This window comes from Notamacropus eugenii, chromosome 2, assembly GCF_028372415.1.
Source record: "Notamacropus eugenii isolate mMacEug1 chromosome 2, mMacEug1.pri_v2, whole genome shotgun sequence".
Taxonomy (NCBI): domain Eukaryota; kingdom Metazoa; phylum Chordata; class Mammalia; order Diprotodontia; family Macropodidae; genus Notamacropus; species Notamacropus eugenii.
In genome coordinates this window covers 129,150,310-129,173,305 of record NC_092873.1, presented here as the reverse complement: position 1 = coordinate 129,173,305, position 22,996 = coordinate 129,150,310, and the positions used below count along the sequence as shown (strand labels likewise).

Genomic DNA, 22,996 nt, shown 5'->3' with positions numbered 1-22,996 from the left:
AAGGGTAAAGTTCCCAAAGGACATGGATTTGGTTGATTGAATTTGTGCCGTTTTCCTATAGTCTGCCATCCTGTTTCAGAGACAATTAGATTTCACCTTCTAGCTTCAGATTCTAACTATGGGAGTCATCCACCATACAACCATAATATGTGGGCTGATCAGTTGGTGAAATCTGAGCAGCAGGTTGGGACTGTTGTGGCTTGGGCAAATACTAATATTACTGTGAATAGGCATTCTGGGTATGGAAGAAAGTCACAGAGTCAGCTACTCTGCTTGGTGGAAGTTTTTTTGTTGAAGAAATTTTGGGCCTAGCTCCTGAAACATGGGGTTGATAAGAAAACAATAGATGGCTAGCCCATAGGGTTGCTAGCAAACTATTTTCAGCACCTAGACACTGAAGTCCCTTTAGTCCCTACTAAGGCTGAAGTATCCTCTAAAATCTCTGATGTATTTGGATCATTTGGGGAGGCTACAGAGGGAAGAACATGGAGGGAAGGGGTGTTACAGGTTCAGTATGTGTGTGGGCCCTTTCAGCAATGTCTTTCCAAGTGGAAATTCTTAGAGTTACCCAAATCATCCCTTATACTTAATATCATCAGGTTATCAGGTCCTCTGGGAGTGGTAATGAAAGACTTTTTTTTTTGGTGATGGAAATGAAGAAAGCTGAAGTACTTTGTTTTATTAGCTCCCCTTACAACAACCCTGTGTTACACCTGTGAAGAAGGCAGATGGCACCTGGTAAGTTATAGTGGCTTCTGGGGAGCTGAATAAAGTTATCATATTCATCGCTATTCTCACTCTTGTCAATATTGTAGATCAGGTACCCCAGACCCATAGTGAGTGTATGAGATTATCAACTTTGCCAATGCATATTTCTCTTTTTCTGTGGCCAAGACTAGTAATAAGTAGATTGCTTTCCCAAGGGAAGATGTTCAATATACCTTTATCATCCTTCTCCAGGGCTAACTGAACTCTCATTTTGCCACATTATGGTGGGTAGAGACATAAAAGAGACCTCTCTTTCTCAGAGCATTGATATATGACACTGAACCTAATGTTTTTCCAGGTCACATGAAGCTACAGTGGCAGAGGCCCCAGATCAAATGGTGGTTCATATAACAGATGACAGATGGGGAATTAATGTTAAGAAGATCCAGGGTCCAGTCCTACTCAAATTCTGGGGATTCCAGTAGGTGAAGGAAAGCCCAGAGGATTCCAGGCACAGTCTAGACACAGTCTAGACACAGTCAAACATTTTCATTCCTTGGTCCATTATTAATGTACAAGGGCCAGGTTTCTGGAAGTCTCTGTCCATAAAGAACAGGCTGAGTGTAGCCTTTGGCAAGCATCCAGAGGTGGCCAGAATAAGCCACGGCTTGGTGTCTGGAACTCCAAGCTAGAGAAACAATAGCTTGCCTGTTAACTGGAATCTAATTGCTACTGAACAGATGACACATGGTCATGTAATCATCCTTTGTCTAGAATTGTCAATTATGAGTTGGAGGAAGCAAGATGTCCTGGCTAACATGACTCAGGAGGCTTCTGTGGTTAAATGGAAATGGTCCATTACACTTCCCTGAGTCCCTCTGATCTTAGTACCCTTCACAAGTAGGTGGTGACTGTGACAGAGATTGAGACCTCTACCCCAGATCCTGCTCTGCTGGCCCAATATGTACCCCAAAAGAAGGACTTGACTCCTGAGGAATGCTATTTTGCCTGGTTGACTAATGGCTCCATCTGCTATGAGAGAGACATATGGAATTAGACTTAAGTAGCCACTAATTTGGTAATACGGTTATCCTAGGGAATGAGGGTCTTGACAAATCTTTCCAGGGTTTGAATTTCAGGCTATATGGCTGACATACAAAAGAGCCTTGAGGCAAAGATGATCTTCATCTACACTAATTCCTGGGCAATGGCCATAGGTCTGGCCAAGTGTCTTGTGGAGACCACAGGATAGACAATTAAAGACTCTCCAATTTGAGGTCAGGACCAATGGAGGAATTTTACCAAAGTCTCTTAATGCATATAGTTGGTAGGGCATATCAGAATTCATCAGAGGCACCATACACTAAATGACCAAGATGGAGCTATTAGATATTAGGGTATGGGTCTATTGCCAATATAGATATTGGGGTGGTGACGTTACACTGGGCACAGGACCATATGATCCCACTGAGGACAAGCCAGCTATTACTACCCAAACGAGTTCCTTCTGCCAGTTGGAGTACCCACCTAAGCCAAGTAGTGCTTAATCTGTCCCTGACAAAATGACAATCTCCCATCTCAGGACAAGGGTTTTGCCCTTGTTAATCAGCAGCTACATTGTTATGCATCTGACCACCTAGATCAGGTGTCTTAACTCTCAGACACTATTTCCATGACAAATCAATATCTAGCATTTCCTAGGAAGGGAAAGGGCACTCTGATCCTGTGGATCATCTCCAGAAAGATCTATCTGATACTATCTGACTGGTTTTGGACATACATTTGATCTCTGATCTTTCCCTTATTTCTTCTACAGGGCAGAGTTGCCTTGGCCTCAAGGTTCTTGCTCCACTATGGGCTCTGTACACTTTGGAGAAGTAGATCAGGTCCTTCTCAAATGACACGCTTCTGTTCCTCTGAGATGTTTCAGATGACTCCTTCTCAGAAAAGGCTTGGTATTGCTGAGAGTCACTTTGCTTTCTAATAGCATGGGGTAGGTGAAGCTCTTGCTACATAAATATTTTGTGTGTGTGTGTGTGTGTGTGTGTGTGTGTGTGTGTGTGTGTGTGTATCTTTACTTGGAAGAAAGGAGATCCCTGTATCAGTAAGCACCCAGACATACACAGGGGTCTTGCTATCACAGGTTCTTTGATCTGCTTCTCTAAAAGGAAAGGCAACTCTTGAGGGGTTAACAATCACTTTAATCAAGCATATGTATCATTCAGTTAGTTTAGGGGAAAAAGTCAGCACCCTGAACTTCAGAGAAAATACAGAGAAACCAAAGATCAACAGACATGACTTCCTCTGTCTGACCATAATCAATACATACATCACAATTCAACAGACAGGTCCAACTGTCTGACGATAGTTACCAGAGAGGAAAGTACCAACATCTGACACACAAACCTTTTGCCAAAAACTAAGCCACAAAGTAAAATCTCACCCCCAGGGTATTTATACCCTTTCCAGAGCCAGAGGGCATGACCCTCTGACCCAGTGCCTCAATAGAAAAAACAAAAGCTACTTGGGACCTTCCTATAAAACTACTCCCCTAATCAAACTTCCCTCAATGGCCAGCTCCAAAAATAGGTGGGAAAGATCCTCCTTAATCACATTATTCAGAGGCATTACACTTCTTGGTATAAACAAAACCAGCAAAAAGATCCTACTTTGCTTGCCCTCACAATCCTTTTGGTGACTTGGCAGTAATGCTGAGTCTTTAGATGTGGGTGACCGAGAGTCCTTAATTAGCATCTGTGGAAGAATGGGGCAACCAGTGTACAGAAGTATGTTAAGCGGCAAAGATTTTGTATCATTCTCCTAATATGTCAATGAGAGAGGGTGTTATGGCAGGTGGACCAGGGAATACTGAGTATTTTGTAGCATGTGGAGAGACTCAGTAGCAATATCTCAGGACATGTTGAATGTGAGATGCCTTTGATTTCTTAGCACCTTTACTGTAGATAACACTGATGTGCTATGAAAAATTATTGACTGTACCAGAAGTGTCTGTGCCATGACCTTGATGTTCCTGGAACTTGTGTTACTCATTGTAAGCACCTTACTTACATCAGGAGAAGAAAATTGTGACTGTACTGTGACTTTGATGTTCCTGGTACTGCTCCAGTTTATTATCACCTCCTTTTATTAGTAGACCCACTATAAATTGTAAAGATTTGGCATCAGCCACTAAATGGATCGCACTATTAAGGCTGGTGACTTGATCCTTCTTATGCATGAAGAACAAGACTAGGATCTCTGACTTTTGTTTCACGTTTCCCCCCACCCCCACCCCATTTGAGTGTTTCCTTATGGGGCAGGGGATATAATTTTGTTTAAGTGCTGTATGGTTTTTTCTTCCCTTTCCTCCTTTTCCTGTTTGTTACTGCCCATGCCAGGAAGATTGTATAGTAAAAGCCCTAAAAGCATTTATATGGTAGAAGATCTTCAAGAAGATCTTGAGGTTCTTGCCATCTAGGGGCAGTTAGTCATAGGACTAATATCTTCCAGCATTTTCCCAGAAAATGGATTAGGTTCATGTATCCTCCTTCCTTCTTACCATAGGGATTAATTTTCCCTTAAAGGAAACACAGCATTCTTGGGAATTAATTTGTCTTTCTTTCCTTGACTCAGCTTCTTGGTCACTAAAGGTATGAAGGCTCCACCCAAATGTCACCCCTACTTAGATGAGTTTCTGAAGATCATGTGAACCATATCTTGCCTTAAGGACCAGGTGCATTTCCATGTAGAGACAAGGCAGGCAGAGTCTAGAGAGGCAGTGCCAGTGTGTCCTTGTTGCATAGTCTTGCTGTGTTAGGGCAAAGTAAGTCCTTTTACCTTTCCTTCTTTTACATCTAGTAGCACAGTAGATAGAGTGCCAGGCCTGGAGTCATGAAGACTCATCTCCCTGAGTTCAAATCTGGCCTCCACACTTACTAGCTGTGTGACCCCAGGTAAGTCAATTAACCCTGTTTGCCTCAGTTTCTCACCTGTGAAGTGAGCTGGAAAAGGAAATGACAACCCACTCCTGTGTCTGCCAAAAAACCCCAAATGGGGTCACCACGTGTTGGACACAGCTAAAACAACTGAATGACAACAATAGAAAAATTCCTTTTGTCAACTTTTCAATGACTTCTGAGTGCCTCTTTTTATATCAACATTAATCCTCCACTAAGAAAAGACATCAAAGTACCTCCAACAAAGTCCAAATTGACATTCCTTTCTCTAAACTTGCTGTCACTTAAGATTTTCAAGAATTAATGCCAGCACTCTCTTAGTACAGGTTTAGAATTTGCGTAACTTTTTTATTTAGGGGTGATGGTGGTCTTCAGGCCTACCAGTTGTGGAAGGCCTGGGTTCTGACTAGAGCTAACAGTTTTAGGATTGTCTAATAACTATGCTGAATGATCTGCTTGAGAATTTTTTTGTGGCATTTTGGAAGTTATTTGGAACTAGGATATCTGGACTTTCTTAGGAGTCTTTGGTAGAAGGCACTGGGAGAGGAGCTTGAAAAAACAATGCTTGATCATACCCAGGAACACAGAGAGTTTGCTAAAACTGGGGTTGTGGACAAATGTGCCAAATGAATCATGGTTGATTTGTCAGGTGAGGGGAGTCCATCAGTTTAAAAAGAGAGGCAGCTTGCACTCTCTGGCCTATGAAGTGTAATTCTCTTAATATTACATCTGGTGAGGGCTAGGTAAAAGTTACCAGCAGGATGGGCCCCAGTGGATGACTGCTTACTCTCAGATCAGCAAGCCCTCCCCCAACCCAACAGAAATGATGACTGCACATCTCATCTAGGGTGCCTCTAATGGCCTATCAAAGCAATGTCTAACATCTTGCCCTTAACACTATGAGTATGGGGGACTAGACCAGAATAAAATGCATTTGGTAAATATTTAGCAAAATAAATAAAAATACAATAAAACATAGGCAACGTCAATTTGTGGTTAATAGGTGGCAACAGAAACCTGTTTCTGTTTGAATTTGATGCTACTAGTCCAAGTCCTGATGACCTCTTTTTTTGTGGTGTTATCTCTTAACCTGAGGAAGCTACCTGGAGCTGGAAATTCCAGACATTTGTTGCAGTCTTGTCAGTTTAAGAAGTCAGATGCTCCTGTGTCCTTCAGTCAGAAGTGACTGTTGGTGCTCAGGCCCCAGCAATCACAGTGACCGTAGCAGGTCCAGGCTCAGGGCCTGAATCAGGAGGCAGCTGCAGCACCCACAGACATTTTGCTCTCAATCAGGGACACCACTAGCCCCCAGTATAGGGAGGTATGAATAGGTCCTGGTATAGAGTTATAGTGCTTAGCCTTAGCATAGCAAGGCAATGGCCCTAGAATGGTGGGGCCTTATTTGTGCCTGCATAGTGAGCAGAATTACATGCCTGAGTGGAAGGAGTGTGGACAGTGCTGTGGGCCCTGGCAGGATGCTCTCTTGGGCAATAGTGCAAATAGGCCTATCATAGTCCTCTGCTGTAATCTGGAACAGATAAGGTCTTTTCGCACTGGTGTACAGTACTCAGTGTTTGACAGACAACTCCTTCTAAGGAAATACTTAGAGGACCAAGAAATGAAGTTTTTGTATGGTGGCTTGTTTCCTAGCAACAGTAAGCATGTGAGATTATTTACCAAGACCCTAGGAAAGAAATGGGACAGTCTTGGGGTAGAGTCCTTTAAAGAGATAAAGATTCAGTTCTACCTTCATGGGACTCAAAGAAAGGTCAAGGTCCTGGCTGGTAGGTGGGTGATAGCGTAGGACAAATAAATATTGATCCTGGCACTACTAGGGCAGGCTACACGCAAGAGGATAATGACCTCTTGGGTACCACAGATGACTGTGACCTGTGGTGAGTATCAGTAACTGTGCCAGAAAGGGTAGATATCATAAGCATGGTGGTCCTGCTCTGGTGCTGCTCCGACTCATTGTCACTATTTTGCACAGGGAGATCCACTGTGAGCTGCAACGATTTGTAATCACCAACCATGAGAACCAGATTATTAAGATCTGAGACTGAGTTCTTCAGAAGAGGGGAAGGGGGATATAGAGATTTTTTTTGTTTCTGAAGGTTTTTATTCTCCATATTCTATCATTCTTTCAAAGTTACATTTCATTACATTTCTGGTTTGCTTGGGCATTTTTTTTTGGTGGTATACTTATGCTTTAATTTTTCTTCTCCTCTAGTGTAACTTAAGCCCGGCATTTTGTATCACTGAGGTCAAGGTTGTCCAGTGACAACCCTAAAACCACTTAAATGGTAGAAAATCTTTTAGAAGGTTATTAGGACCTGTTCACCAAGGGGTAGGGTATGATAGGAATAATATCTGTCATAGAGACTAAGAAGATTTTTTTCTTTAAAAATATTGTTTTCAATGATCAAACATTCACTTTTTTTCCTTCCTCCCACCTCTTCCATAAACTGGAAAAAATAGGAAGAAGGAAATACAGAATCCCTGTATTACATGATTAGATTTCACAAGTATTTATTAAGCATGTACTATATTCCATGCATGAAATTAAACCAACATATGTTGGACATTTTTCTAGGGCCCTACTTCACATAGACTAGACTATTTTTTCTTTCTATAAAATGCATTAAAATTATCCTTGAGATGTAATTGGTACTCAGGACTAAAGTTTGAACCATTAATGTAAGGAAGTAACTATTCCTGAAGGTCAAAGTGAAAAAGAGAGGCAGCTAAATGGTGCAATGGATAGAGCATTGGGGGCAAGGGTAAAGAAGACCTGCATTCAAATCCAGCCTCAGAAACTTACTAGCTGTGTGACCCTGGGCAAGTCACTTAACCCTGTTTGCCCTAGTTTTTCATCAGTTAAAAAAAATGAGCTGGAGAAAGAAATGGCAAGTCACTCCAGTATCTTTTCCAGGAAAATCCCGAATGGGGTCACAAAGAGTCAGATATGACCAAAAAAACAACAACTGAACCATAGCAAAAACTTTACAAAGCAAAGCTTTCAAGGAGTGAGTTTTTCCCTCAGGACTGATTGGCATGGCAGCAAGGCCAATGAAGAAACAGGGAAACTGTGCTCAATTGAATCAAAATTGTATCTTTGCTGAATATTTTCCCAAACTATGAGTTATATTTCCTTTTGTTACTATCTAGATGGTTTATAAGTATCTCATTTTGTTCTAATCCCAGAACTGAACCATCAAACCTGCCTCAATCAGTTCTGGTTTACATCAGAGAGCATTTACTGAACTGCCTTGACTGTGCCTAGCCAAGACTGTATGTTAAGGAAGTATTTGTAAATGTGCCCCAATACCCCATTGCTATGGGGCTCTTTCTTCACTGGTAGAGATCAATCCTTGTGTTTGGTGAGCCATGGGGCAGAGTTGGTGAGAAAGAGAGAGGAGAGAGGGATCGGGGGTATTCTAGCTTCCAACTTTGAGAGAAATGAGGTGTGATACCAACCTCTCTTCTGCTTGCTGAAGAGAGAGAAAGAATCTGGGAAGAAGCCAACATTAGAGGAGCTGGCAGCTCCTGTGCCCAGCTTGCTATACTGGGACTCTGGAGTCTTAGATCTCACACAAAGGAAAATTCCCTGAAGTTTCTAGTATAGGAAGCTGATAATAGAAACATGATAAGGACTGCCTCTTCCTATCATGTTGGCTTCTTCCCAGAATCTTTTATGTCCCTTAAGAGACCTGAAGGTCACTGCCATTACACATTATGTGTCTCAAAAATGGAAGCTAGAGAATCTGGATTTCTCTCTTCTTTTCTTTTGCTAACTCTGCCCTGCTCCTCATGCAGGCTTGGGGCATTGATTTCTACCAATAAGGAAAGAGTTCCATATCAATAGGCTTTGGGGACTTGTGTTATATTCACGTTCAGGATGTGTGACTCAGTGTTGAAGGAGATCACAAGCCATGTGTGACTCAGTACTGAAGGAGATGACAGAGTAGTTTCTTTATCAGCCACTGAACTGGAAGAGCCGATGACTCAGAACATCTTTAAAAGTGACTATCTCTCAATTATCTCTTTTCTTCTTTGCTCCAGATCATGTCACTGCCATTCACGTCTTTCCTCCAAAGGGTAGAGGGAGAAAATGAGTGATTTTTCTTTCCTCTATGCTGGGAGAAATGATGATCTGCATTTATAAAGCAAAAAGAGAAGGCATTCAGTGGGGTGAACTGAGCCTGGGCCTTGAGGCCTCTGATTGCTTTTTCTGCTTTAGGTTCCATTTTATTAATGTAGGTAAACAAACATTGATCTTAAGATGAAACTGTTCCATATTAGGGAGAAAGTTCAAGAGACTGGAGATCTTGGGTCTCTTGAGCAAAGCAGGAGGAGTACTTCATTGCAAAGGATACCACAATAGGGCAAGGAGGACAATCTCAGGGCAAACATTACAGAGTAGATGGGAAAACCAGATTACAGAACCATGAAGAAGTTGTTTGCAAAGCATAGAATTGAGGTGAAATATCACAATTCCTATTCATGTAGATGGTTAATGTTTGGATATTTTAGTCTCAACCTCCTGGGAGAATATAAAAATAGTTATGTAATTATATCTTGTTTAAATGGTTTTGTTAATGAGGGTCTATGATGTTAAACATTTCTTTTGTGTGTAGGAAATAAATACATGTCTCATTTGTGATTTACATTACAAATCAGTATATTTCTATTCTCTCATTTAGAGAGACACTAGATAAGCTAAAATTCAAGTTGTAAGTAATTTTTTCATAGGGGTATTCAGGTGGCAATGTAACAAGCCAAGTATTAGAAAGGGATTGAAATTATCTCATTGGAGTGCAGGTTCCTCCAGGATTCAACCTTGCAATCTAGTGTGTGGGTCAGAGCAGAAAGGCTCCATACTGCAGAAATGCCCTAAATCGCTCCCTCATCCCCAGGCCCAGAAGATGACAATAATTGTTGAACTTATCCTTCATAGAACAGAGTATCATAGATGTGGAGCTAGAAGTTTCCTTAGATGTCATTGAGTCCAACCTCCTCATTTTGTAGATAAGGAAACTGAGGCTCAAGTAAATTAAGTGATGTCCAAAGTCAGACAAGTTCATGATCTCCTCAATATGGGTATTTCCTCCATTGGTGTAGATTGCAAACCATTTGTAACTTCTTATTCTGCGAGATTCATGGTCATGTTCTTCTGGAATGTATTCGCAGAGGATCCATCTATCATGCTTGGAACTGTCTTCTAGGCCAAAGCTGTCAAACACTCTGCCCTCAGAATGCTTGCAGTTCAAAATGCTCCTGAGTATAGACTGAAACAGATTAAAACGTACTTGGGACATATGTAACAAAATAAATACAAATACAATAAAGCACAGATTTTTAAACTTTTTAAAACTAAGTCAACTGGTGGATCAAAGAATTCCTTTTCAATATGAACTTGATGCCACTGATTTTGAAGCACTTGTGCCACATCTATCCAGGATTCCTCACTTTTAACTACATGAATGACCCAGCTGCTCATATGCCCTTATATTTCCCAGATGATATCACTTAGATCCCTTTTGTGGAAATATGTACATCCTATTTATGCCCTGATGCCTGTTACCACAACCTTTGGATCACCTCTAGTCCCTAGCAAAATGCTTTACAAATACTATCTTATCCTCACGCTAACCCTGTGAGTTAGATGCTATTATTACCTCAGTTTTGCAAAGGAGGAAGCTGAGGCAAATTAAGCGACTTGCCTGGGGTCACACAGGTTTGTGTTTGTCCTTTGTTGCTGAAGAAGACCATGACATCAGAGAAATGATGACATGACTTGCACTTGACTTTGTTTTGAGTCAGGGAGGGCTGTGCAAGGTCACCAGTCTCACTTCTCCTCCAGAGCCATCTGAATCCAGTGACCAGATATTCATCAGGATGACTGGAGGTGACCCAGGATGCACTGGAAGACCTTGGGCCCTTTAGGCCAAGATCTTTGCAGGTACTCACTTAGAGTGAGGTAACGCCCATTCATTGAATAGGACTGTTTAAGCAGTAGCCAGATAGTAGGACTTGAACTTGGGTCTTTTAAACTCCAGGTTAAGAACTTGATCTACTGTACCATCTCTTTCTCTTTTTCTCCCACCCTTTCTCTCTTGCTTCTTTTCTCCTTTCCTCTTTCCTTGCACCCCAATATTTTAGGCCTTTTTGGGGGAAATTTGTGGTTTGGACCTATGCTTTTAATGGTGTTGGGAACATCCTGGAATAGTAGATGGGGCACTGGACATTGAGTCAGGAAAACCTGGGTTAAAATCCTGCCTCAGATATTTACTAGCTATAGAACCATGAGCAAATCATTTCACCTCTCTGTGCCTCGGTATCCTCATCTATAAAATGAGGGATTTTTGTTTGAAAATCTCTAAGGTCCTTTTTTAGTTCTAAACCTATGATCATATGATCCTGATATAGAAACTTCCTTTACAAATTCCATTCAGCAACTTGTCTGCCACTTTGGCCTTGGAGAAAATAAGTGGCCACCCAACTAATACTAATGCTTGAGAGTCAGGATTTGGACCTAGATCTTCCTGTCTCCCAGGCTAGCTCTCTATTCACTGTATCTTGCTACTTCTTCTATTAGCATTATAAGGAGTAACATTAGTAATCTGAACTGATGAAGCATAAGTAATGACTGACCTGGGAAAATGTCTAAATGGTTACCTGCAAGGAAACATTTTCTTTATTCAACATTTAATGAGTACCAACTGAAGAAATTCAAGAGAAGTTACAACTTCTCATTTTTCTGTGGTGCAATAATATTCTATTACCTTCAAATACATAATTTGTTTAGACATTACCCAATTGATGGGCACTGATCTTGTTCATAGTTCTTTGCCACCAAAAAAAAAAAAAGTCAAACTATGAATATTTTGTTATATATTGGGGGCTTTTGTTTTTGACTTCCTTGTGGGATGTATATAACAGTGATTTCTCTGTATCAAAAAGTAGGAATTTAGTTTCATTTTAGCAGAATTCCAAATTACTTTCCAGAATGGTTGGTCCAATTCACAGCTCTTCTAACAGTGTATTAGTGTTCCTATACATTTTTAGTGTGGATTATTTTCATCTTCATCATCTTTTCCAATTTACTTGGTTTGAAATGAAAGCTCAGAGAATCTTCATTTCTATTATTATTATCACTAATAATCTTTCTACCAATCTTTCATCTGACAATCTTTTGCAGTTTTGTTTTTTGAGAAGCTATACTTTGATCACTTATCCATGAATCCTTCTCTGATAAATTCTACTAATTCCATATTCAGTATTGGTTAAAAATAGGAAAGTAGTTAAGTGGAACAGACTAGACAAAGAAGAATTAGAAACAAACTCAATGCTCCAGTATTCCATAAATCCAAAAATAAGCTACTTGGGATAAGAAATCCCTATTTGATAAAAACTTCAGAGAAAATTAGAAAGTAGTGTGGTAGAAACTGGGTTGGTTTACATCAACATATTACACTAATAAGCTCTACATTATATGCATGACTTGAATATTAATGTTATGCACAAAAAAATTAGAAGAGAATGAAATAAGGCAACTTTCACAACACTGGCTATATGGCAGTTGGAGTAACTGAAATGACTGAAGAAATAAAAGTTAGAACTTTTGAGCATATCAATTTATTAAGCAATGCATGACAATTGCATAATAGATTGGGACCAGACCCCTCAGCTTGGTCCTCAAATACAGAGGGAGACAGATTTTATGCATTAAAAGGAAATAATTAACAGGATATAAATCAGGATAAAAGATAAGGTAATCTGATTTCTAATTGGAAGGAAGATTAGGGGCTTTCAGAGCTTGGAGAGAAAGAATGGGTGAAATTTCCTGAAATAGGAAAAAAGATGTGTCCCATCACTCTCCAATTCAATAAAAGGAACAAGGAAACAGTAACTGATTGATCACCATGGGACTAGTTTTCTCATAAGACATATGAGTTGCTTCAGATGTACACCTGTGAGAAAATTCCTTGCAGCAATCTTTGGATTGGACTGGTTTTCTACACAGCATAACTTAGGTTCTTCATTAAGGGTCCCGAAGCAATAGGTCAAGGTGGTCCAGCTTCTCAGATACACAGAGTCAGGTTCAAACAACACAAAGTTTTCTCACAATTCTCATAACTGAATAAAGTTTTCTCACAAGACAGAAATTGGACTAGAGCCATAATTGAATAGAAAGGAAACTGAGCTAGTTACAAATTTGAGTAACAAGATGGAGTCAGTATGGTTCACTCAATTCCCACAATTCCCTCAGTTAAGCCTTGTTTGACTTAACCAAACAAGGAATAAATAAGATTGACAAGATACAGTAATGCATTTTGATTACATGAAATTCAAACATCTTTCCATGAATAAAGTTATTAAAATAATAATAAATCAAATTATTAGAATAATAAAGGGAACTGTTAAATGGGAGAAATATTTCTATTGTATGTCTCTGATATAGTTCTGACATCCAGGATATGTAGGGAATTAACACAAACTTATCAGATCAAGAACCATTCTTTAATGGTTAAGTGGGCAAGGTATATAAACAGATTGTTTTCAAAAGAGGTTGTTTATGAGAATTTTCGAAAGGAAAGTGGTGATTATTACTGTACGGCATGGGTTCAACGAGAATGAGCCATGCTATTGTAGCATTCCTCTTCCTTAGGGCATTCCATTCTAGGGCATGGACTTCGTTCCCTTTCTCAGAAGGGGAACTCTGTCTAACCCTAGTGGACTGTGTAGAAACTGGAGAATGCATATGTATCTTCTTCCTGCTTTCAGCATTATATGACTCATTGCTAGGTTGAGTCCTCCTCTTTGGTTGATCAGTTGGAAAAGCTGATGATGTGGTAGAAGAAGAGGTGGTTTTTGGCTTGAGGGTTTCTTAGAGGGACCTTTTGAGAAGTTAAGATATGACTCTAATTGGAGGTATAGAGGAAGGAAGAGTCCTTCCTTACCTCAGTGTAATGGCAATGTGAGGCCCTCTAGGCCCCCAATCCCCATGTGAGAGAGCTAGCTTAGCTTGTAATAGAGGCCTCTAACTGCTTTGTTGTTCCTTTTGTGTTTCCTGTACTCTAATATAGACCCTGTGAACACTGGAAGATCCTGAAAGGCCTACAAACAAGAAGGATGGCTTTTATTGAAGCAATTGGAGCTTTAGCAGCAGTAATAGGATCTGAGGGCAGCTAGATGGTATAGTGGCTAGAGGGCCAAGCCTGGAGTCAGAAAGACTCATCTTCCTGAGTTCAAATCTAGCCTCAGATGCTTACTTGCTGTGTGACCCTGGGCAAGTCACTTAGCCCCATTTCCCTCAGTTTCCTCATCTGTAGAACGAGTTAGAGAAGGAAATGGCAAATCACTCCAGTATCTTTGCCAAGAAAATGTCAAAAGGGGTCACAAAGAGTTGAACACAACTTAAAAATGACTAAACAATAACAAAAAACAACAAAAAAGTAGGATCTGACTTGCAAAAGGGAGAAGAACACTGGTATAGGAAAAGGAAGCCACTGGAAGGATGATCTCACCTCATGTCTGACTGATAATGCCAGTACAGAGGTGAAATGTAAAATAGCTAATTATCAGCCTTGCAGTCACTGGGTTCCATCAATGCTTAAGTATTAGTTTATCAATGTATTATATTAATCGTAATAATTTATTGTTTTGAAATTCTATAAATAGGAGGTGGGGTCCAGATAGAGGAGTGACAAGAAACAATGAAGTGAATTTCTCTCCAGAAACTCCTAACAGATCTAGAAAATGTACCAGCTTGAATCCTGATGGGGAAATTCAGAAAATGTCACCATTAAATCCTTTGTCCAACCCAGCTTGATGTGGAGAGACAGATGGGGATGTCTGTGGACACTGGAAATTGGGTCAGGCCAGGAGCATGCTGCAGATGTAGCACTCCAATGCCAGGAGAGAAGTTATGTATTGGGGCTAAAAGAGGTCTCAGACCTAGACTGGGCCATTCCAGACTCATACCAGGGCACCATGAAAGGGACAGCTATCAATTGGTGGTAACTCACTATCCAGTATTGTGGCAGGAAAGGGACCTGAGAATGGCAGTGGTGTTCCCAGGAAGGGAGGCCCTGAGTCCTGTAAAGAGAAAGGAAATTCAAAAGCCAGTAGCGGCAGCAATAGCAGTGGTGTGGCTCAGATCTCAGATACAAAGCAGAGTCTTACTCCCAACATCTAGCCCCGATTGCAGAGGCATGATTAGGGTGGGAATCCCAGACCAAAGAGGAACCTACAATTCTGCCACTCTAATCCAATAGAGCTTTACAGTTGACTGATGGGAAGTAGTCCAGCAGTAGGACTACTGTCTCCTATATGTAGCATTGAGTGTCATTGTGTGGCTTGAAGGGAGGCAGACTAGACATCTCTAGATTTTCCTCTCCCCATTCTTCTCCAGATGAGACTTTATTCCCTGTTAGGAGGGGGAGCAGGAAGCTGGGCCCAGAGTCCACTCTGCTTTCCTCAGAGAAATTGGGTACTGGGTTAGAATTATGTTCATCTGTCCCCTCACATATCCTGAGTCTAAGGGATGTGGTCATGTTCAAGTTAACTTCTGTTTCATTTTGCTGGGAAATTTTATATCTACTTTATATCTAAGACTTGACTTCCTTCCCACCAAATACCAGTTCCACAATGAACACACATAGCGATTAGCAAAGAAACCCATTTAACCAAATAAACAAGTGTCTTGCAGTATTTGGGCTGGCCCTAGTTTCATCTCCTCCCTCATTCAGGTTAGTCTAGTTTTCCCTTAAGAAGACACTAAGAAATTCCTCAATACTTGGCTGAACAAAGAGCTCAAGATTATGAATATCATTTTCTTAATGCTTGAGTACAAAGCAACCACTTGGAGCTGGAGGGGCTCTGAGATGCTTAACTAGTGGATCTCAATGGTAGCTCCATTCAGGGAATCAGCTCAAGGAATTTTCTCAACAACTATTCTTGTTGAATATCCTTCTCTTGTTATAGCTAAATAAATCTCCTTTAGTTTATTGTTGAATGACCTGGAGTGTCTCATTTTGTTCATATGTTGACTGTAAAATATCAGGGATTGATCTGAATCAAGTCAAGCCTAGAACAATTTCATGGTGGGAAGAGGCTGTCTAAAGGAAAGACATCTTATCACACAAATGGCTTAGGTTATTCTAGGCTACCAGATAGGCTTTATAAATTGCCTACTAATTCTATCAATCTAAACACTATGTAAGACTAGCAGAAAGTTAAGTTTTTATATTTGAAAAACATTTTCAAATGGATTAAATATTGAAATGAAATTCTGAAATACAGAAATGATTCTGAATCAGTTCAAAGCTGATTTTCCAATATAAATGTAAGAGAGTGAAGGTTTTTTTCCCCTTCTCCCTTAAATGATTCAGTCACAGAAAACAAAGAGTAGTTAACATAGATAATGAGATGTCAATGTGTTAACAAAGTGCTAACCTTACTGTTCATTTTATGAAATGTGAATACCTTTTTCTGATAGAATTAAAAGGAGCAAGCAAAAATTAGACACATCTTTGACAAGCTTAACATAGCAAAACCCTGGCTGAACTTAGTAATTTGGAAGAGTTCACGTTGGGAGTCAGAAGTGGAGGAGGAAGCGAAGGTTGGGATTTTCTCTTAACTTACCCCACTGATTGTATCACTTTGAAGAGGAAACTACTCACCCAATAGGAGAACCTTAATATAGCAGGAAGTAGTGACATATACACTCCAAACAATTACAGAGAAACAGTCCCTTTAGGTACTTCCAGGAACAGGATTTTAGTCATCAGAGATGGAAGCTGGCTGTGGGCTCAAGAAAGAGCTAGTCTTAGCAGTTGAGAATTACAGATTCTGTGAGAGCCCATTAGAGTAACTCTTAGGACAGAAATGTTGGATCCATGAGAAAATTAGGTTAGGACTCTATGAAACGGGATTGTCTTGGTCATATGTATTCCCTACACTACCATTGTCATCTTTGTTTGATCCTGCTTTTTCCTTAGATTCTGCATATATTTGTGGGTGAGCTACCAGATTTCTGGGAATGTTTTGCATCTACTGTCATTACTATATCATCTTAGCAAATGCCCTTTATTAAGAGCTAAGGCTGACTGTTAAAGGGAGAGAAAAGAGCAGGGACCTCTGAGCTCTAGTTTTAGGAGCTTGGACCAACAGACTACCTTAGAACTTGTGCTCCGAGTACCCAACATGCCAGTGCAAATGCAAGATGAAAAACTAGACTAGGGGTGCTAAATAACTTAAATTTCGTCTGCAAATTATCACATGATCATCCCCTGTTAATAGGAGCTAAATGTATGTGTTTTCAATAAAGTGAATTTTGCAATAAATCATAGTACATTTTAAGAAGCATAGGAGTTAATGTAAAGCTAATGCAGTCTAACATTTTTCTGTTTTGCCCCCTCTCTTCCTTTATAATATCCTGGTCAAAGCTTTCTATGATTTGCTGTTACTTTTTCAATGGAACATATCTGAATCATTCTGTGCTGCTCAATAAATATCCCCCACTGGCAGGGTCTGAGAGAGAAATGCTGGTTTCTCTCCATTATAGAGTTTGACTCTACCTTTTCAATCTTCTTTCTTAGGGCAGCAGTGTTTTCCTTTTACTCCTACAGAGTCCCCTTACTTTATATTCACAAGTAGCTTATTTCCTGCTGATTTTCTGCAAACTTGTTAATTCTCTGACACTTTTTTTTTCAAGTACAGAGCAGAAAGTGTTATGGATCAATCTACTTTGATGAGTGAATACCTTGTAAATAGAAAATATTCAGAGGATTTTGATTTTTTCATCTTATTTTCTCATTTTATGACTATTCTCTCCCCTCCTTCCTTCTTTTCTGTATCATCTTCCTTTCCTCCTTCTCTTCTCCCTCCTTACTTCCCTTCTTGTCCCTGCCCTCTTCCCTTCTCCCTCCTTTTTTTCCCTCCCTCCTTGTAGTAGGAACAGATGGCAAGGTTGGATAATGAATGAGGTGCAGTTGGTAGGAGAACTTTCTCTAGGTGGGTAGCTTAAAGTTCAGGCACCTTCAGGATTTGATAGAGAGAAGCCCTTTGAGGAATATCTAAGGGCTGTTCTATCTACCTGACAATGACAATACTCCATAGTAACTGACCTTGCCTTTGTCTATAATGGAAAACCTAAAGGATACCTGTTCCGTATGCAGTTTGAACCTCAGTTAAATTAACCCTCTGATTTAAATACTACAGCATCAGGTGCTCCATTTGTGCCAGAGCAGCTTGAACTCCTCCTTAAACAATTGGTATAGTAGTACAGCATCTGATACCTGGCCTCATGGTTGGAGGTTGCCATGTCCTGACCATCAGACAATACAGGGCCAGTGATAAAGGGAGCAGTAGATGTTTTATAAAGTCTTGAATGTCTGGTAGATGTATTTGAACTTGTGATTATGTGTGTGTATGTGTGTGTGTGTGTGTGTGTGTGTGTGTGTGTGTGTGTGTGTGTAGAGGGAACCATCCTCCCCAGATCCCCATGGAGCGTTGCTTCTGCTGACCTCATGGGTGCTTTGGGGCCCTGAAATGCCCATATGATGATTAGAATAATGAATCATGACTGTGAGCATACTAAATATGAAAGTTCTTTATATGCCAACCATAAAACATTGCACAGATGTAGGTATGAGTCGCTATTTACAATTTTGATTTCCTTTAGAGAATAACAAATGGTGTTAACATAGTGCTTTTATCTCCAAATAACAGTCAGTGCAACAAATTTTTGATTTATTTCACTCACTCCTGAAATGTAACCACTTGGAAGGTGGAATGTAGTCAATACCCACTGTATAGTAGCAATAGGTTTGGACACAGTTGAATATTTGCATGACCAAAAAGATGTGTAGTTTGAAATCTAATTTTCCCTTTGGTCAAATTTAATTTGAGAAGTTCATGCAGGTTTTCACACTCACTACTCTTTCTTCTGCACCATGCCACCAATGATATATTTAGCTCAGCAACATGGCTCAGTAAATGGACATAATATAAGATTTCAAAGGATTTGTGGTTTAATCATTTCCCTAGTCTGTATGCATCCAGAAATGCAGTTATCCTTCATAGTAACTAGGCTCAAAATGTTAAGGATATACTTACATATTCCTCTTTTGATTCCTTATTATTTGCAAATTTGTTTAAAACTTTCTTAAAAACTTATTTTTGTTTTGGCCGATACTACCTCTTTGGGGAAACATACACAAGTAGCCATAGTCTATGTCCAGAAACTACCTCTGCATGAAATATTCTTGGTGTGCATGAATCATAATGAAAAGTTAGAATAATATTATCTTCCTCCTCAGATCCTTCTCAGTGATATATTTTTTTGGGGGAATCTGTTAGTCTAAATGACTGCTGTCTTTGGATACACTGAGTCATTACACGTTCCTTTGCAGGGTTGTAAGTAGAAGATTGGTTGATTCATCTTGAAACCATATGCTAGTAATTCAGAGATTCAATGAATCTGTGATCTCAGAAATTCTCCCCAATAGTACAGCTCACAACCCTTCCTTGCCTTTTCACTCTGTGGAGCTCCTACGTGTGTTCTTCCATAAATCTTCTATGGGAGGTCTACCCATTATACTGGAAATCTTCACCCAGGTGGTACAGTGGATAGAGTGCTGGGTCTGAAGTTGGGAAGACTCATCTCCTGAGTTCAAATCTGACCTCAGATACTTACTAGCTATGTGACCCTTGGAAAGTCACCTAATCCTGTTTTTCTCTGCTCCTCATCTGTAAAATGAGCTAGAGAAGGAAATAGAAAACTGTTCCAATATCTTTGCCAAGAAACCCCCAAATGGCGTCATGAAGAGTTGGACATGATTGAACAAGTATTAGTATGATACTTGGGTTGGCCATCCAGTATCCCTTAGACTTACTACATAACTTACTCACCTACCCTTTTGATTAAATATGTGAATGATATATTTGAATCCTCACCATAAACATTCATAATATGCCTTAATTCATATGTAATTCATTCATAAAGTGTTTATTTGAACTGAGCATTGTTTCTCTTTTGCCCTGTAGGTTGTACATAATCTTGACTCTTGGAAGATGATATTACATGATTTTTCATCATGCCAGAAGACTAGAGAAAAAGGACTAGGGATGGATTATGACTTCATTGCTATATGGAGCTCCCAGATAAGCAAATTCCCTCTACCAATGTAGGGAGAAGCCTTTTCTGCAACTTATAGTCTTAGAGACCTAGCACTGAGTGGATTAACAGCTTACTTAGAGTTAACAGCCAGTATATGTCAGAGGTAAGAATTGAACCTGAATCTTACTGGATCTGAAGCCAGCTCTTTATCTATTATTTCATGTTTTCTCTCTCTCACCTTAACAAAATTGGCATAAAAAGATGTATTTTTTTTGTTTGTTTATTTCAAGGAATAGCTTAGGATCACTGAAACCAAGCACAATGTCCAGAATGCAATCCAGACCACTTTCTTCCTCCTATTTGATCAATTTCCCAACTCAGTGTGTATCTGCAGTGTCTATCTGACATATAAGTAATCACAGATCAGTTCAATTGGCTGGTCTTTCAACTATGCACTCCAATTATTTGGTATCTCCCATTTTTTCATATATTATGAGACAATCTCTACATGCTTTCAAAATTGTTTCAACTTTGGCATTAATTTGTTTTATTTATCCTTGGTCTGGTCTGCCTGCTCTTCCTTTATCTTAATTAACACTATTTCAATTTCCTCATATGGTATATCAAACATTGAATTACTAGAATTATCTGAAAACATCTGAAAACTTACTCTGTACTGGTCAGTTATGGGAATTGTGAGAAAACTACTTGCATCAATCTTCAAGTCTGACTGAGTTTCTGGTCAGTGTAACCTAGATTCTCAATTAAGGGTCTCTAAGGAAGAGGTAGTCTGGCTTCCTATCCATGCAGGGCTAGGTTCAAACAAGCAATAAAGTTTTCTCACAATTTTCAAAGTTAAATATAATTTTCTCACAAGACAGAAATTGACTAGATTCATAATTGAATAGAAAAGGAACTGAGCTAGCTCCAAAATTGAGTCACAAGATGGAGTCAGTGTTGCTTACTCAATTCCCACAATTCCTTCAATTGGGAGTATGAGACTTTAGAAAGTTAGGCAGTTTGGAGGACACTTTGGCTCTGTACTGTACAACAGTTTTCTCTTGGTCTATTTCTTTTGGCGAGCCAGACCAGGTACCGGACTCATTGTCCTGCTGGCTATTGTCCTTTCTGATGCAGAAAATTATCATGCAGTTACTAAGTTCTTAGGTAGGACCTAGGAATACCAACCTTTTGAACTCATGAGATGGTCTCCAACACTAGAAATATTGATCTCAGGCTCATTATCTGGTCATCTATGCTCAGGAAAGAAACACAAAATAGAAAAGACAGTCAGAGGCCTAAGGCCCAGGCTTGGTTCATATAATTGAACCCCTACTTTATCCATTCTTTGTTTGAGGATATCCTGCTGCTAAAATAAGAGGAAGATTATCACACATCCTTATTCCCTCTGGGAAACTCAGAGAATGAGAACTACTTGTCTTAGAGGAAGGAATAAAGATGTAATGTATTTCTCCTTTTTTAGCAGAAGGGACACCCCACTGCCTTACCATTGTTATGGGACAAAGAGATCACCAAAGCACCATTGAAAACTTGCTTCATCACGTGGAAGCACTACTTCCTTTGAATGTTGAGTTACATTTTCCCCCGGAAATGACCAGGACACAGACTTCATTACTTATTACTTGTTGCTCCATTAGATGTAGCTAGAATAGATGCAGAGGACTGCCATTTGGCCCCTTCTCCCCTCCTATCATTACATTATAGTATCTTTTATAGTGAGAATGGCAATACCAATATGGATCATTTTTCAGTGTTACTCGTAGTTGGACAAGAACAAAGAATCTTATGTTCTGGGGACCAACAAATAAATTAATGTTTATGGGCAGTCTAAAATCTGTGACTTTTCCTAATCTCTGTTGCATTTTCTGACACCCTCAGAAGGAATAAAAAGGAGCTATATGGGAGAGATAATTGTTTTATGGGCTGCCCTGGCCAAAGAACTGATCACCAAGTGGTTACCTTATTGTTAACTCTCTGTCCACTGGCACTGACTAGTTCTCACATAGGAGGAACAGTTTATCTTCAGGATTATCTACAAAACCATTTTAGCAGGGTGGAAACTGCGAGAGCTTCTATAGGCATCAAGAAATAGTGAGGGATATCAGAGATGGACTTTTATGGAGAAAGCTTCTATGTTTAATCACTAAATGGCACTACTTGATGCCACTAACCTGATTCTGTTTAACAGGAAGGATCATTGGACCATTCCCATACTCACTTTAATAGCTATGGTACTTTATCTCATTAAGCAGAAATGTTAAAGGTGCACCAAGCACTCTCTTTATTTGTCCATCTCTCTATCTCTCTCTGTCTCTCCGTCTCTCCTTCCCTCCATTCCTCCCTGTGCTTCATAAGTGGATGGACTTCTTCTATTATTGAGCTCTTCCTCTTCCTGGTTAGCCACTCTAACTAGGCAGTGTGCTTAGTATGGATTTATGTGCCCAGAATAATCTCAGAAACTCCATCCCCCCTGTCAAAAACCTTCTTCTTTTCTGAACTAGCTATTCTTTCATTGAAGTCTACTCATTCGATCTTGGCATAACAGAGTTGTTTCTTTATGGGCCCAGACAGACCATGCTTAACCATATATAGTTCTTTATTCTTAACATAGGAACTATAAAATCAATAAAGCAGTGCATGATAAAACATCTTTGGCATGGATGAATGCCCACAACCTCTCTTATACATCTAGGCAACATCTACATGATACATAGACTGCTATGAACCCAGGAGCTCTAAGAAACATATATTTCAATTTATTTAGCTCTTAGATATTCTTTCTATGATAAGGCAAAGGAGTGTAGACAATATAATGTGCTTCCTAGATGACATGCAATTCAAGTTATCCAGCAGGACTGATCATTACATCACTAGGTAAAAACAAGAACTTTGGACCTGGGACTTCATTCTTTCTCTGATTGAGAATTTATGCAAATGTCAAATAAAATAAATTTCGGTACAGGACTCGTGTTTACATTTCTTTATGCTACACTATATATCCTGTTCCTCACCCCAACTCTTTTGGCCCCATACTTTGGTGTGTATTATTCTCAAAGGATTTCCCCTCCCCGTCCCAACTTTGAGAAATGTATAATCACTGATTCCCCCTTGTGGCTAATGTAATTCACCTCCACAGAGAACTCTAATAGATTGTGTTTAAAGTAATCACATTGTTTTATGTAAT

The 22,996-nt window shown here is 39.7% G+C and overlaps 1 long non-coding RNA gene across 1 annotated transcript; it reads left to right on the top strand.

The window, feature by feature from the left end:
- The first annotated feature begins 510 nt into the window (after window positions 1-510).
- On the top strand, window positions 511-22,774 carry LOC140526367 (uncharacterized). The gene is made up of 3 exons (XR_011974341.1): window positions 511-2,705; window positions 4,567-4,661; window positions 19,719-22,774. It is a non-coding gene; the product is annotated as an uncharacterized lncRNA (long non-coding RNA).
- Window positions 22,775-22,996: the final 222 nt, after the last annotated feature.